The sequence below is a fragment of the Silene latifolia genome, chromosome 3, assembly GCF_048544455.1.
Source record: "Silene latifolia isolate original U9 population chromosome 3, ASM4854445v1, whole genome shotgun sequence".
Taxonomy (NCBI): domain Eukaryota; kingdom Viridiplantae; phylum Streptophyta; class Magnoliopsida; order Caryophyllales; family Caryophyllaceae; genus Silene; species Silene latifolia.
In genome coordinates this window covers 21,571,793-21,587,394 of record NC_133528.1, presented here as the reverse complement: position 1 = coordinate 21,587,394, position 15,602 = coordinate 21,571,793, and the positions used below count along the sequence as shown (strand labels likewise).

General features: G+C 40.6%; 1 pseudogene; it reads left to right on the top strand.

Moving 5' to 3' along the window:
- The window catches only part of LOC141648819 (putative glucan 1,3-alpha-glucosidase), a 61,389-nt pseudogene extending 47,740 nt beyond the window's left edge, over positions 1–13,649 (top strand).
- Positions 13,650–15,602: the final 1,953 nt, after the last annotated feature.

The following is a 15,602-nucleotide window of genomic DNA, read 5'->3' as shown; positions in this document are numbered from 1 at the left end:
AGAGAGGGAATCGAAATTAATCCAAGCGTAGAATGGGGAAGTATGTCGCCTGATGAGAGGTTAGTAGTGAAACGGTATTTCAAACAAGATGCGACTTCGTCTGAAACTATTTTAACAACTAAATTGTCGCCATCTTTGAGGTTCTTTTTGAACTTTCTTTGGACTACTATTGTTCCTCGCAAAGAAGGGAGAGATAAATTTGGGGTTCATGAGATGATTATTATGAAGGCTTGGCTTGAAGGAGAAAAGGTTAGTCTACCTATGCTTGTGTTTCATAAAATTATACAAGCTAGTGTAACAGCTAAGATGGACGATTTAGCTTCTACTTTAAGTTTGCCTTATGAAAATTGGATCTCTCGAATTTTAGAGAAGAAAGGAGTTATTGGGATGCATAGTTATGGAGTTATAACAAGTAATGAGATGAACGATCTTTATTTATCTTATATGAAGCTTGTTATTAATGGCCCGGAATTATGTTTTGAAACAAAAGGAGAAAAAGGAGAAAAAGGAGGAAAAAGCAATGTGAGTTTTGAGATGTTGGATTCTCAGATGGAATCAAATTTTACTTCTATTCTTGGAAGGATTAATGAGCAAGACAAGAAATTATGTGAGTTGTTTGATCTTATTAAAAAGGAAAGGAGAGTTGATACTAGTGGACCGAGTAGTATTAGCCCGGCGCGTGTATACACCATGTTGTCACGATTGGACACGCAAGTCGACACCGCTCTAAAGACATCCGTGCGAACACACTCCGAGTCTACTCATATGAGGGAAGGTTTGGATAGTTTGGTTAAGTTTGGTGATGAGCTATTACAATCTGGAAAGGAGATGAGGTCTGAGATGCATACGATATATGAAGCAGTTAAAGCTATGACTTTGAGGATTGGTAACTTCGATACTCGATTGACCGCTCAAGCTGCACTCCTAGACCATTGTCACGCGCGACTCGAGGATTTGGAATTTTGGACCCGTCCTAGGTCACGACCACCGAGCCCCCACTACCCGTGATCATCTCGCCATACCCATCCAACCTAGCCTTATCTTTTTAATTCCTTTGCTCACAATAAAAATCCATTCTTATGGATATTAGCTTTTTCAATTCCGCATTTTACTCCTTGTGTGATTGCATGTTTATAATATTATTATGCCAATTAAGAACTAGATTGCGTTTAATATAATATGTTTTTCATGATTAATTCTTGTCTCATAATATATTATTCTAGTTGTTTTATGTTTGTTCTCATCTTTTCAATGATGCCAAGAGAGGGAATTGTTTTTATGATTTGCGACCGTCTCAAGTTAATTCTCTCAAGGCGTTCTATAGTTATAACTTTGAAAAGATTATTAGTTTCTGCGCTCAACTGTTCTATAAATTGGGAAGTATTATGTTGAGGGGGAACTAGACTTAGACATAAATCATAGGAGACTCGTCATCATCAAAAAGGGGGAATTTGTTGGACCTTTAGTCCTAATTATTTGTTTTGATAATGACAGTAATGATTTGTATGTGGACTTAATATTATAAACATATGCGTGTAATTGTGTGCTGAAGTCTTAATATAGAAAGGAACAATTACAGTGACGCAAGCTTGAAGTTTTGACCAAGGAGGTACAACTTCAAAGACACTTGATCGTTGTATTCAAGAAAGATCAAGATCAAATAACAACCACGAGACTCAAGATGAGAGACTTGTGAAGAGAGGATTCGTTTACTGAAGATCTACTGAAGATTAGATAGTATAGGTCGTCATCCGGTAATGGTTTTACTTTGTTTGATTTAAAGGTTAGTGAAGTTATGACCTCATAGCCATAACTTCACTGCTAGACAAAAATGATGCGTTAATTTTTGGAAAATATATTTTTAATGTTTTATAAGAATAAGAGAGGATTTATAAAATTGGAATTATTTAATTAGAATTTAAGTTTGATGTACTATTGGTTTGTAACACGATATTTATGTCGTCATGCAACCTAGGGTTTCAACTAAAATTCTATCTCAATTTGTTGTGGGCTATGGAGGCCGAATAGACCGAACGAAACCCTAGAGGCCGAAATCTCCACACCCTTGCCTCCTACTTGTTCGTCAAGTCATTTAGGGTTTCACACCTTCCAGAATATTCTAAAACCCTAATTCCCTACAACTATAAATACTTCTCTTCATTCATCATTTAACAGTGACACACATCTACACTTTCAAGAGAAAAATATTTTTAAGCAAAAATTATTTGAGCTTTAATTCTTATTTTACAAATTGCTTATACAAAAGTTGCGCATCAATTTTGTCAATCACTCAAAGAGAAATCGTTATAGGATACTAAGTACACAAAGATATTATACTCACTCGCATAACGTGAGATTAATATTTATCGTTGTGCTTTTCTTATTAACGTAAGAGCAATCTAGATTATTTAGCGATACTCAATCTGAGTTATAATCATATAGTTGATTATACGAGTGGATTGATAATTTTTGTAATCCGTAGAAAGGTACTAAAAATTGTTAATCGAGAATAGTGGACGTATATTTCGACTTGCAAAACTGAACCACTTCAAAAATCATGTGTGTCTCTCTTTCTCTCTTTTTCGTTATTTCGTTTTTGCGCTTATTAGTAAATTAATTAGTTGATTTTAATCAATAAAATCAAATAATTAATTTTACATCATATATTTCGAAAAATTGGGCATCGTTTTTAATACTCAATTCACCCCCCCCCCCCTCTTTCGTATTCGATCAATAGACTCCTCAGCCTGGCTCCTCCTCGTACCTGGATATGTTGAGCCCGGAAGTCAGGGAATGGTGGGCTGAAAAATTCTCCTACAAGAATTATGTTGGGTCCACACCCTCACTATACATATGGAACGATATGAATGAACCTTCTGTATTTAATGGACCGGAGGTATTCTTCTGTCATTTGTTGTCTCTTCTCTATTTCTACTGGCTTAGCACTTATGTTTATATATGGTATATTCACTGAATACTATTTACGTCTTATGCATGGATACTGTTATTCAAGGTCATATCTGTGATATTGAGCTTATAAATTCATGATTATTACAATTGTTTTTTTTTTCTAACTTTTGCTTCTTGAATGGGTCTGGAACTCTGGATTTTTATGGCTGTTGGTGTTGATGGCATTGTGTCATTATCCTTCCCATCTTATCCTTTGTTCAAACTTCGTTGCTTGTTTTTTTTCCTCTTCTTATATGCTACAAAAAGGGTCCCTAACTAAAACTATCACTCTCAATGATAAAATGGTCACTAATAATAGAAAAAAGTCACTATTCCAAAGGTCATTGGCGGTAAGGGTTACTGGTAATTTACATGTGTTAAAGAGGTCTTGCAAGACGATCTTACATAAGACTTTGTGCTAATGCTTTGCTCCTTATTACTCTATGTGGAACTGTGTCTCACTCTCTCAAGTCTCAAAGGTGTAGCAGTGATCATCGTTAAGCCATATGACTCTTGGCCTGGGAAGGGTAGTTGTTTTGTATTTCAGTTGGGCTTCTAAGTTCATTATTAGAAAAAAACTTACTTCGTATTGTTTTTATCAAATTACTAGTGCCTCCAGTTGGTATTGTTCCTATTTGACGAAATTTTGTGTGGTGTTTCAGGGTGTATGCTACTAGCATTGTCATCATTTGACTTCTTTTCAAGAACAAATATGTCTTTATCTTGATATACCTTTAATGCACCAAAGCGGGATATATATTGTCAGTGTATTTTATTTTATCATGGTCTGATCTTATTGCTTTCACCAGGTCACAATGCCTAGAGATGAATTGCACGTTGGAGGTGTTGAACACCTGGAACTTCATAATGCTTATGGTTATTATTTTCACATGGGCACATCTTATGGACTTGTAAAACGAGGTGAAGGGAAGGATAGACCCTTCGTCTTATCAAGGGCGTTCTTTGCTAGAAGTCAAAGATATGGAGCTATTTGGACTGGTGATAATACTGCAGAATGGGAACAGCTAAGGGTTTCAGTACCCATGGTCTTGACCATGGGACTCACTGGAATTACCTTTTCAGGTATATTTGTTCTTTTCACCACAAAAAAAAAAAAAAAAAGATTTTAAAAGTGTTTGCTCGCTCAGGGTTGTCTTTTTGTATAGGTGTTGCTGTTGGTGGATTCTTCGATAACCCTGAACCTGAGTTACTGGTGCGTTGGTATCAATTGGGTGCCTACTATCCCTTCTTCAGTGGGCATGCCCATCATGACACAAAAAGAAGGGAACCATGGTTGTTTGGGTAATTATTCTACTGTTAAACCTGCCCAGTTATTTTAGTTTCATGTCTAGGGGTTCATTTATAAGTATATGGAGTTGAAGTACATTAACTGATTAACACGTTATGAGTGTCAAAAGCCGACACTTGTACGGGAGATCATATGAAGAATTGTAACTCTGATTCTTGTGCATTTTATCTTAGTATTTATGGTACATGTTTGAGTCAATACATTGTGCATGGATATATTTCTTACCTCCCTTAACACCTCTCATAAGTCACAAGTCACTCTTGAAAGCAAGTGTACAAAAGAGAAGAAAGGGCTAATGATAGACACTTTCGAAACTGATTTACATGCTTGACTCATAAATTCTCTTTCAATCGCAGAGAACGCAACACGGAACTCATGAGAGAAGCCATTCACAATCGGTACATGCTACTTCCTTAATTCTACACATTATTTAGAGAGGCAAATACAACTGGTGTTACAATGATGTGTCCTTTGTGGATGGAGTTTCCAAATGATGAAGCTACTTTCAATAATGACGAGTCATTCATGGTTGGAAACGGTATATTAGTGCAAGGAGTGTACTCTGAGGTTTGTTACCAAAATTCCATATTTTAGAGATCTTACATATTCTCCAGTTAACGTCAATTCCATGTGCCTGTTTTTCTCGTTAAAATCATAATAGTGGAACATGTATATGCTTTATCCAGAAAATTAAGCATGTATCAGTATATCTCCTGGGAGAACAGTCCTGGTATGATATGAGGAGTGGAAGCACATACAAGGGAGGGATCACTCATAAATTGGGTGTCTCCGATGAAAGTGTTCCTGCATTCCAAAGGGCTAGTACCATCATACCCAGTAAAGATCGCTTCCGCCAAAGTTAATGATCCATACACCCTGGTATGTATATTTTTCTTTCCTTTTTTTGGGTGGGGCTTGGGACTGTTTAGTCTAGAGTTCCTTCCGCGCAATGGCTTTACATGCTGAGCTTGTCTACATGTGCATTTCAACCAGAGGATTTGAATATTTGATGATATGTCACTAGATTTGGATCAATGGGACTAACTATTTCTATAGGACACTTCCAATGAAGAAAATTGGTAGCCAATTTATCTATTTGAGTGTTGTGATGTGTATATTTCCCTTGTTGGTTTCAGGTGATAGCTTTAAACAGTTCCCAAAAAGCCGAAGGTGAGCTTGTAACACCCCCATATACCGAGGAGCCTTAACTAGACCTTCCTTAGCATATAAGGGCATTACCATCCCGGTTGTCCGAGGTAAGTAATCATCAAAAGTCGATAAAAGAATGGTTATAGTTAAATTTGCAAGTGTTACAACCAACTAACAAAATAAAGATACAACTCGTCAGCTACGCACTGTCTCTATCAGAACTCATGACGACTCATTCTCGCCAGGACTCCCGCTATCAACCACATCAACACCTGCTAAGACTGACTGCTCACCATAAGAGATCACAGCAGACACATAAACAAACAAAACAACCACACAAGGTCAGTACTGAGAATAAGACGCAACATTAACCCATATCAACCGTCAACACAAAACAAAACAAAACCAGTCACACACAATCATACCCACTCCAATTAATATCCGTCACCGACTGTCCACTGGACCAGCCCTGCCAGTGGGGGACCGCAGCCGTTCCCACCTAAGCCCCGCTCATCATACCGAGCGATAACCCTGTCTCATTAATGTGCACATCCCCTCCTGTAGCGGGTTCCACGGAGGGCGAAACTAGGGTGTGAAGCCACTCCCGCAAGTGACTCCACTCAGCCGAGGACGCACCTCGAGAACCAGAGACAATCAATCACAGATAGCTGCAATACAACAACAACCAACAAAGTGTACACACCAACCAACTACCGCTTATACTCTGCCACACAAACACAACAACCACGACGCAACAACAGACACACTAGACCATCCACAGAAACTGAGTAGGCGAACCTACCTTTAAGCGACTGCAACGATTCCATGCCCACACACGCAATATCCAGCAACCAAGCAACACCTATATACACAACACAATCATCTATCACTACCAAACTAACCCTAACTGCAAAGACAAGGATACGGATGATGATGACGACATACCTACATGAGGAAACCTCGTAAAGGACCGCTACCTGACTCAAGCTATGCACTCCTAAGGCCCAAGGACCTTCAAAGGCTCCCATGGAAGGTATATGGTGAAGAGAAGGGAAAGAGGCGACCTAGAGATCTGAAAAAATGAGGCGGAAATGATTTGTTGTTTTATAAAAACACGATTATAAACCCTCGCTGAAAAGATGCTACTCGATCAAGTGGCCCACCTACTCGATCGAGTGGCCCTAAGCTACTCAATCGAGTAGCCTCTACTCTATCGAGTACCCCCACAACTCAAAACACAGGATAACTTTGGTACGCACTTCTAAGGACTATTACTGCTCCCAAGGTCGGTCAAAGCTGGTCAACGGGTCTCTAAAAGGGCGGGTATTACAGTCTTCCCCCCTTAAAAAGAACTTTGTCCCCGAAGTTCAACTCGCCTATCCCAAAGCACAAGATACGGAAACAAAACGACACCACTACTCTTCCTACATAGGTCACTACTCCCCGAAAATACTATCCCCCATGTCATCATCATCAACTGTCTAACACTCCATATAGATCGACTTCTACAAGCTACCACTTGAAATACCAACCTCACAACATGGACCAACACAACCAACGACTACACTGTTGCTCACAACTCTTAGCCACGCACTATGAGATAACACTTTCACTAATATATAACAACCATTAACACGAAACATGTCACATTAATACAACTATGTTATCCCACGATACGATTCTATTCTCAACGCATGACATCATAACTATCTTTCTATGACCGTCTCTTCATAACACACTATTCAACTTTAACTTCAACATACAATTACTCAACGAACACGTGATACAGTTATAGTTTCATACAAGAAATGTAACTGCAATAATAGAAAACATCATAAACGAACAACGAAAGATTGCAATATCGGCCTTTTTATTTTGCGACATTACTCTTCCCCTCTAAAAAGGAACTTCGTCCCCGAATTTCACCACCGAATTACTACACGTATAACTTAAAACTTACCTCTTGACATGTACCTAACCCATATGATTCGTTATTGACATTACTCATTACTCATACCACCATGAATTAATAAAAGCATATACAACTATATTCGAATAACTAGCCATAGTCACGGATGCATGTATATATCATTTGTATATGTATATGGAAAGACACAACTCCAGTGAAATATAATTAGTAGACATTACGGATGTAAAATGAATGCAATAAGAACCAACTACTACTTGTACTGTTCGTTACGAATAAGCATCCAAAACACAAACACGACTCCCAACATATGAAATTAACGGTTCAAACAGGTTACTAATCATAAACAACCATATTAAACCTCAAAACTTGTAATGATATGACCGTTAAAACAATTTTAAATAACGAAAAGTTCCTGTAATAGTACTACTCGATCGAGTATGTAGGGTACTCGTTCGAGTATGTAGGGTACTCGATCGAGTGCCCGCTACTCGATCGAGTGTCTTGGCTACTCGATCGAGTAGCCCGAGATCAGAATACTCCCTCTTCATCACATCTGCAGCTACTCGACCGAGTGAGGGGCACTCTGTCGAGTAGCCACAGGTCAAAGCCCTCGAAGTCTTCCCGTAAAAACACAAAACATATATATATATATGTGTGTGTGTGTGTGTGTGTGTGTGTGTGTGTGTGTGTGTGTGTGTGTGTGTGTGTGTGTGTGTGTGTGTGTGTGTGTGTGTGTGTGTGTGTGTGTGTGAGTAAGATGTCTCATAAACATGAGTCGGGATGATAACCCCACCCCTCAAAATCCTGCAACCAAGTTTAAACCAAGCAAATTCGGCCTTATGGCCATCCATACAAACCAAAGTAAAAAGTACTAACTAACAACGACCACTATCATCCCACATAACCAAACCATAAACAAAGAGAAGAAAAAGGAGTATCACTCCTGCTGCTGCTCATTCATCATCTCATCTCCACCATCATCCCTTCCCGAGGTGCCTGCTCCTGATGACCCAAGACCCGCATCAACCCCTGCTCCAGCGCCTGGACTCTCATACCATGGGGTCAGACCACCAAAGGCAAAGGACTGAGGTGTCCCCCATGCCACCATGTCCACTCCATAGGAGCGGAAAACCCCACTATAGTCCCCAACTTCGCTCCACCACACTAGATGTGGTCCCTCGGTCCCAATACCCTGAGCATACGCCATCTCATGCATGTTCCGGAGTGTCAAAGTAGATGACACTCTCTCTGCCAAGTAGCTCGAACGCGTCTCCGGGGTATCGAGGTAGGGGTAACAAGGAAAAGGGTGCTGTTGTGGTGCTGCTGGTTGTGGTCTGGTCTCAGCTGTCCTCTCCCTCACACGACAAGTTCTTCTCCCCAACCTAGGCCTATCCTCCGCCGCTCTCACGTTCTCCCCCTTCTTCGGCTCAGGCATCACCCAAAGGATCGTGTCGTCAATGAGGTATGTCTGTAACAGTCGAGGTGCATCCTCATCCTCCTCATCAGAATCAACCGCATCCAAGGGCTCAGTCGGTGGAAGGTGCTCAGGAGCCGGTATCCTCATCCAGCTCATACCCTACACCCTCCATCCTAGGCTACCATCCTCCAAGGTTCTCAACTATTTCAGGTCGAGGTAGTAGTCTCTGTCCATGGTAGGCACCGGTGTGGATAGGGGAACGTACTCAGAAGAAGCCTCAAAGGAGGCTAGCTTTTCAGCTGACCGGGTGGCAAGAGCACCACAACTCAAGTACCGAGTGGTAGAAGTAGCCATCAAAGCAAGGCTAGCACAGACCATGGCAGGAGCATTGAAGACCACCCTCTCGGTCCGCTCCGGGTTAAGATAAGACATCAAAAACAACAACTCGTGATTGTTCAGCTTAATCATATCTGGCCTCTCATAAAGAAGATTCGATATAGAACGAAAGAAGATCCTCAAAGTGACATGTTGAACATCGTTAATCAACAAGTTACTGGAGGTGGGAGCTGACTTTCCAGACAAACAAGGCATAAGGCGGCAAACCCCGTACTCAGATGGAATCTCGCTGATGGAATCCTTGGGAGGCTCAGCCAAACCAAGGTGAGAAGCAAAGAGGTCAATGGTCAACACAAAACTCGTGTTCATAAGACGGAACTCAACAAACTGGGCAGCTGGCTCGTATTTAAACGAGCTCATGAATTCCAAAGTCAGAAAAGGATAGGTATGCTTTATCAAACGATACAACCCCGTGAACCCCAAGGTCTCAAAGATATGACGGACATCCGTCTCAATCCCCAGGTCATCAAGAAGTGTGGTGTCCACACAACGGGTGGGTCTCATCTTGCGTTTCTGTAACGTTACAAATCTCTCTCTCTGTTTGAAGTCCACAAAGACTACCGAAGGATACTCGGGTACAGATAGTACGACCGGTCCGCAACCCTCCCCAATTTCGGGCTGAGAAGTCCTCCCCCTCTTGCTTTGACGGGTCCCCAGGTTTAGTCTCGGCATCTGTTTCAGCATACAATTTACACATACTTGCATAGGCACTTAAAGCATGTAATTTACGCACATTGAACGTTGAATCATCATCTATGCACACAATTTCACCAACCAATTCCCAGATTATATATATATAAATACAGTTCATAGCAATTCAGACGATCTCTATAGCTGTGAAAATTTTAGCATGGATGAAAATATGATTTACTCGACTACTTCAACTGTCATGACATGGCTCAAACGCTACTCCATATATATACTTGATAACATGTGAAACATTCATATATGTTCATAGAAAGGAAACTTAGTACACTCCATCATCGACATTCAACATTATGAGCAACTTCTCAATTAGACAGTCAGACGGTCTCTACAGCTGTAACAATTTGGCATATTTGACAAGAATTAATCATCACTACAACCATCTCAAAGGTTTAGCTCTTACACATTCATTCATATTCAACACAAAACCTCAATTATAGAAAACGAATTTCAATTTGGGGCACTTTTAAGACGGAGTTTTAAGGCAAATTTTAAGGTGAAAATCACAAAATTCAACTTTCAACATGACATATGCAACATATACTACTCAATTTCATCATCCAACATGTAGAAATCACCCAAAAACCAATTCGGTTTCACAAACCCTAGAAAATTCGTCCCCAAATTTGCAATTTCTATTCTATTTTTAGCACAATAAACATCAATAATCATGAAAGGGAAACATGTGGATCATATTACAAGCAATTTTTCGTCCATATGAATCGAAATTTCAGATTATTCTATCATTCCAATAGATTCTAAGTGATGAAAACATGAAATTAGGAGAGAAATTCATACCTTTATCAAATAAGAAGTGAAAGAATGAATCAAAGCAAAGAAAACTACCCGAATTAATCACCATAAACACAAATTATAAGAGTTTTTGAGAGATTTGAGAGGTTAGGGTTTCAAAAGAAGAGGAAAGAATAAGAAGAATGAGGAAAAACAAGGGTTTTATGAAACCCATAAAAGCCACTGTACTGTAGCCTACTCGATCGAGTGCCTAGGGTACTCGATCGAGTGCCCTCTACTCGATCGAGTAGGTGCTATTTCGTCGAGTATCCGCAGAAAATTCCTACATCTCGACGTCATAGCTTCCTAACTAGATTGAGTGAGGTCTACTCGGTCTAGTAAACACTCGCACTTGGTCAAGTAAGGTTGAGTACACAGTCAGAGTTACAAAATTAACTGAAGATTCCTGCAAAACAACATTACGTGTCGATTCCAAACCAAGTTCGGAAATCGTCACTGGTTATCGTACTTACTCATATATTATCATTACTACTCAAATATATCATACTGTCTCATCAAATAGGATTCATATCTCATTACGTTACAACAAACTTCACACAACATGGTTTACCTGCTACCGAGTCATCCGTATACGCAATTATGTCATTGTATCATGTCTAAACTCGTCTTACCACATTACTAGCAACTTATATTTACGTTAATCAAAACACATAATTAACGATAAATTTTTCCATACGTCATCCAAGTGCATTACTATCATGTTCAAGTTTCAACATACACAAATTAATCACCACACGGCAGAAACTTTCAATCATTAAACATTGCATATATCCACTACTATCTTGATGTTTCTCATACTATATCTCAACACTCCTTTAGCTATCATCATTATAGGTACGGTAAGACTTATAAACTCGTATAGGATCACCATCACTAACAACCTAAAACACACACCAAAATGACCACATTTCCTACTACAGCATACACTTCTACACTTTTCACGCACGTCTATCATATAAAACCTTATACGTTCCTCATTATCATCACATACGCTCCTCCACTTCATCACCAATTCACCATACACGATTCTAACGTAACTACTGTACCAATATCAATTTCAACAAAGACTCAACCACAAACAATTCCAACATAACCATCATACACAGTAAGCACATATTTACGGACTCCACATTCCCATACCCGGTGAGTGGCTTAAGCACAATGGGGCCAAGATTTTGAAATGAGGGCGCATACTCACCCAAAATCTAGCATCAGCTGGGGCTCCCATTACACATACACCAGGTTCATTTTATTAGACAAGCTACGTTCATTAGGCTCATTGGTTACAGGTTCCAAAATCGTCGCTCTGATACCACTTTGTAACACCCCCATATACCGAGGAGCCTTAACTAGACCTTTCTTAGCATATAAGGGCGTTACCATCCCGGTTGTCCGAGATAAGTAATCATCAAAAGTCGATAAAAGAACGGTTATAGTTAAATTTACAAGTGTTACAACCAACTAACAAAATAAAGATACAACTCGTCAGCTACGCACAGTCTCTATCAGAACTCATGACGACTCATCCCGCCAGGACTCCCGCTATCAACCACATCAACACCTGCTAAGACTGATTGCTCACCATAAGGGATCATGGCAGACACATAAACAAACAAAACAACCACACAAGGTCAGTACTGAGAAGAAGACACAACATTAACCCACATCAACCGTCAACACAAAACAAAACACAACCAGTCATATACAATCATACCCACTCCAATCAATCTTCGTCACCGACTGTCCACTGGACCAGCCCTGCCAGTGGGGGACCGCAGCCGTTCCCACCTAAGCCCCGCTCATCATACCGAGCGATAACCCTGTCCCATTAATGTGCACATCCCCTCCCGTGGCGAGTTCCACGGAGGACGAAACTAGGGCGTGAAGCCACTCCCGCAAGTGACTCCACTCAACCGAGGACGCACCTCGAGAACCAGAGACAATCAATCACAGACAGCTGCAATACAACAACAACCAACAAACTATACACACCAACCAACTACTGCTTATACTCTGCCACACAAACACAACAACAACACAACAACCACGACGCAACAACCGACACACTAGACCATCCACAGAAACTGAGTAGGCGAACCTACCTTTAAGCGACTGCAATGATTCCATGCCCACACACGCAATATCCAGCAACCAAGCAACACCTATATACAAAACACAATCATCTATCACTACCAAACTAACCTTAACTGTAAAGACAAGGATACAGATGATGATGACGACATACCTACATGAGGAAACCTCGCAAAAGACCGCTACCCGACTCAAGCTATGCACTCCTAAGGCCCAAGGACCTTCAAAGGCTCCCATGGAAGGTATATGGTGAAGGGAAGGGAAAGAGGCGACCTAGAGATCTGAAGAAATGAGGTGGAAATGATTTGCGGTTTTAACAAAACACGATTATAAACCCTCGCTGAAAAGACGCTACTCGATCGAGTGGCCCACCTACTCGATCGAGTGGCCCCTACTTGATCGAGTATCCAAGCTACTCGATCGAGTAGCCTTTACTCTATCGAGTACTCCCACAACTCAAAACACAGGATAACTTTGGTACGCACTTCTAAGAACTATTACTGCTCCCAAGGTCGGTCAAAGCTGGTCAACGGGTCTCTAAAAGGGTGGGTATTACAGAGCTATATGTAGACGATGGCAAGACCTTCGAATTTCAGCATGATGCCTACATTCATCGCCGATTCATCTTCTCCATTGGCAAGCTTACTTCCTTGAACTTGGCTCCCTTGGGCAATAATGAAAGGCTCTTTTCATCCGATTATGTGATCGAAAGAATTATAATTATTGGCCTGTCATCTCGACCCAAAAGCGCTGTCATTGAGCCCGCTAGCCGTGAAGCAGGAATTGAAATGGGCCTTCTCCTGGTTCACCGTCCTCAAACAGCACCAGTTTTGACAATTCGTAAACCTAATGTTCGGATATCAGACGATTAGACAATACAAATCTTGTGAGCTCCAGTGGGGCTTGACCTTCATGTATTGTGGTCAAACCATGCCTCGCGTAAGAGGTCGCAAGCTTAATGTAATACTACGGTTTTATGAGTCTCTGGGTACTCTATCGAGTAGGCCTTACTCTGTCGAGTAAGGGTGTTTTGCATTTTAAAATAGTTTCTGGCCTGTAGGGTACTCTATCGAGTAGCCTTAGGTACTCGATAAAGTAGCTGGCACTCAATCGAGTAGGTCAGTTACTCGATCGAGTAGCCCGGTTTACGGGTGATGTTTTGTCGGGTTTTGTTAATAACACGGATTAATATATATAAATCTTTCCGTCATCTTTACAATACAATTTTAAAAACCTAATCACATTGAAAAGAGATTCAAGTTACGTTCTTCGCATTCATCCGTGTTACTGACAAATCTCGGAGCTTGAGAGGTCGAATTTCATCGTTCTTTGTATCATTGTGATCCTTACGTCAAGGGTAAGTCCTACATACCTTTTTTATAGCATTTGGTTAAGGGTGTTTAAACCCTAATTTTGGGATTGGGGGTTTTCTATGTTTATGTTGATGTGGTAGTGATTGTATGATTATGTGTATAGGAGAAGGGTTCGTAGATGAAAGGTTTTGAGACAGCTGCTAGATCATCTGATGTTTGTGTTGCATTCCAGGTAGGGTTTCCCTACTCAGTATTGGCTACATAATGTGTGGTGATTGTTGTTGTGATTATTGGTTAATTATATTGTTGGTTGATTTTGACGGTTGTTGGCTGTATATTGTTGATTGATTGTGTAACTGTCTGTGTTCTTCGGGGCACGTCCCTGGCTGAGTGGAGTCACTTGCGGGAGTGGCTTCACGCCCATTATTCGCCTTCTGTGGAACCCACAGAAGGGGTGTGCACATTAAGGAATTTGGGTTTATCGCTCGATGGAGATGAGCGGGGATTTGGTGGGTACGGCTGCGGTCCCCCACTGGCGGCGTGGAGTACTTGTTGCGATGGGTACTCTGGCAGGGCTACACACTTTAGTGTGTATTCAGTTGTGTGGAGTTTGGAGATGGAGACTGGGGATTTGTGTGAACTGCTTGAGCTGTTTGTGACGTTGTTTCTTCGTGGCATTTGTTTTTATGTAATCAGTATTGACCTCGTTTAATGTTTTAAAAACTGTGGTGATCCATTCGGGGGTGGTGAGCAGTTATTGAGCAGGTATTATATGACGCGCATGGGGTAGCTAGGATGAGTCATCACGTGGAAATTAGAAGTCTTCCGCTGTGTCAGACGATGTTTTAAAGCTTTGATAGTTTTAGTAGTAGACCGTCTGAGGATGTTGCATTTCAGTTTATCAGTTTTGGTTTTGATCATGTAATCATTTAAACTACATTTACTTTTAAAGTACGTTTCTTTATTGTCTTATGATTATCATTGCCTCGGGTAACCGAGATGGTAGCACTTCCATGCCTTAAGTGGTCCTGGTAAGGCACTTGGAGTATGGGGGTGTTACACTTAAGCAAGATGGTTTTCTGATTATTTTTTTAGTTTACCCTCTTGTATAACGAGTTCCATCTCTTAGAAATATTTTGTTCCTCGCCCACTACGTGTTTGAGTTATGCAACTCCCACCTATTTCACAAATCACAAACTCTCATTTACGACGGACACTATCTGTCTTAAGCTTAAAGACGGGTCAAATAACTATCACTTTTATAGATAAGACAAAAATCAAACGCCTAGATATCAAGAAAAGACTTGTACCAAAGTTGGCTGGTGTGAGTTGTAAGGACTCTCATCTCTTAAACCAGTGGTCAGAAGTTCAATTCTTGACTCTTGCGAATGAAAAAACCGAATGGTTAATCCATTAAATTGCCTACGGTACTCCGAAGGAGATTGTTCCAGCTGTCGGTAGGGGATACTCCTGATCAGCACCAAAAAAAACTTGACTTGTTTCAAACAAACATAGTTGAGAGTTCAGAGA